Genomic DNA, 2,534 nt, shown 5'->3' with positions numbered 1-2,534 from the left:
TCTACTACCCGGCTTCAGAGATGCCAGTTCGGTCTGAAGGACTACCAGGGGAAGGCCATTCCCGTGATCGGCAGAGGCAAGTTCTTTGTCAGTTTTAGAGCTTTTAAAGGCCACCTACCTCTAGTGGTAGTTAACGGCAATCTACCCACCTTATTGGGGCTCGATTGGTTTCCCCACCTCGCCTAGGGTTAACAGGAGTCCATGCTGTCTCAACCTCAGACACTGACTCCTTATTCGCTGACTACGCAGATGTGTTCAGCGAGGAGCTGGGGTGTTATAATGGAACCCCCATCTCGCTCACCGTTGACCCCCAGGCAGTCCCAATCAGATTAAAACCACGTAGAGTTCCATTTGCTATTCGACCAAAACTAGACGCTGAATTGGATAAACTACTAAAACAAGGGGTCATTGAGCCAACAGATTTCGCCAAGTGGGAGACGCCCATTGTCACACCCTCAAAAAGATGGTAGCCTGAGAATTTGCTCGACTACAAGACAACAATCAATAAATATTTACAAGTTAGCGCCTACCCCTGTGCCCGCATTCAGCACTTATTGCACACATTCGAACCGGGCAGTATTTTTGCTAAATTGGACATGTCTCAAGCATATCAACAGTTCCCTGTTGATAACCAAACAGCGGAACTTCAGACCATCGTCACTCACAGGGGTGCCTTCCGATGCAAGCGCCTCCAATTTGGCGTAAGTGTTGCCCCAGGTATTTTTCAGTCCTCATGGAGCGGATTTTACAGGGCCTCCCTGGTGTAGTACCCTACTTCGACGACATCTTGGTCTCGGCCAGGGACAGACCCCAACTCTTCCAGAGAGTGCGAGCAGTGTTAGAGAGGTTCAGACAGCATGGCCTCAAGTTAAAAAAAAAAAATGCGCCATTGCCACTAGACAGGTGGACTTTCTGGGTTATAAAATTGACGCCTCTGGCATTCACCCCTGGAGTCCAAGGTTAGGCGATCCACGAAGCTCCCACACCGACCTCCAAAACGGAGCTACAAGCTTTCTTGGGGCTCCTAAACTTTATGCATCCTTCTTGCCCCATAAAGCCTCAGTAGCCGAACCCCTACACAGATTACTAGACAAAAAGTCACCGTGGCACTGGGGGCACAAAGAAGACCAGGCGTTTAACGCCGTCAAATCACTACTTACGCCAGAGGCAGTGCTCATCCAATTCGACCCCAACCTTCCTTTAGTACTGGCAGCAGACGCATCCCCTTTTGGAATTGGGGCGGTCCTTAGTCACCGACTCGCCAATGGCGCCGAGGCCCCCATCGCTTTTTCTCCAGGACGCTCTCGCCACGGAGCGAAATTACAGCCAAATAGACAAGGAAGCCCTAGCAGCTGTTGCAGCCGTGAAAAAGTTTCACGAATTCCTTTTTGGCCACTTTTTCGAACTGGTCACCGACCATAAGCCCCTCCTGGGCCTACTGGCCGGCGACAAACAGACACCTCAAGTCCTCTCCCTCGGATGACAAGGTGGACACTTTTCCTAGCGGCCTACTCATACAAACTTATCCACCGCCCGGGCAAAACTCTATCCCACGCTGACGCGCCAGTCGCTGCCCCTTACCCGCTCCGGCTGAAGACCCAGCTCCTGTCAATGCCATTTTTGAAATCACCCAGTTGGACCTGCCCATCACCGCCTTGACATCGCCGCCAAAACCAAGGCAGACCAAACGCCGCCCAGGTGCTCGACTGGGTGAGGAGGGGGTGGCCGGGAGGCAACGTTGATAACAAATTCGCACCCTTTAAGACTCGCATGCAGGAGCTGTCCAGTTTGCAGGGTTGTCTACTGTGGGGCACTCGAGTGGTCATTCCGACCTCGCTGCACTCCGAGTCCTGGAGGCGCTGCACCCAGGGACACCCCGGCATTGTGAGAATGAAGGCGTTGGCACGCAGCCACGTGTGGTGGCCGGGTCTCAGACGAGGACATTGTCAATTGGGTAAGTTCCTGCAGCATTTGCCAGGAATCCCGTCCCTGCTCCCCCATCGCCACCCCTACCAGATGGGAGAGCGCCAGCGCCCTTGGTCTAGAATCCATATCGATCTGGCCGGCCCCGTGCATGGAAAGATGTTCCTAGTGGTCGTGGACGCTTATTCCAAATGGATAGACGTGGCACAGCTATCCACGACCACCACACTAGCAATCACCAACGTGTTAACGCGCCTGTTCACACATGGACTACCCGACTCCTTGGTCTCCGATAATGGCCCACAGTTCGCATCAGTAGAATTCAGCCGTTTTGCAGCCAACCTAGGCATTCGCCACATTTTCACAGCCCCATTTCACCCTGCGAGTAATGGGTTGGCTGAAAGGGCCGCCAGGACCACCAAAGAGGCCCTCGCTAGGTTTGGCAGAGATGACTGGCACCACAAACTCTCACGGTTCCTGATGAGCCAGCACTCAACCCCTGTGCAGTCACCAATAAGTCCCCAGCGGAACTTCTGATGGGCCGGCGCCTGAGGACTGTATTAGATAGACTGCACCCACAATACTGCCCTGACTCTCCCCTCGCTTCCACT

The sequence above is a fragment of the Pseudonaja textilis genome, chromosome 2 (genome assembly GCF_049901715.1).
Source record: "Pseudonaja textilis isolate UNSWEBS1 chromosome 2, rPseTex1.2, whole genome shotgun sequence".
NCBI lineage: Eukaryota > Metazoa > Chordata > Lepidosauria > Squamata > Elapidae > Pseudonaja > Pseudonaja textilis.
The sequence above is the reverse complement of the archived record's forward strand: the minus strand, read 5'-3'. Positions refer to the sequence as shown.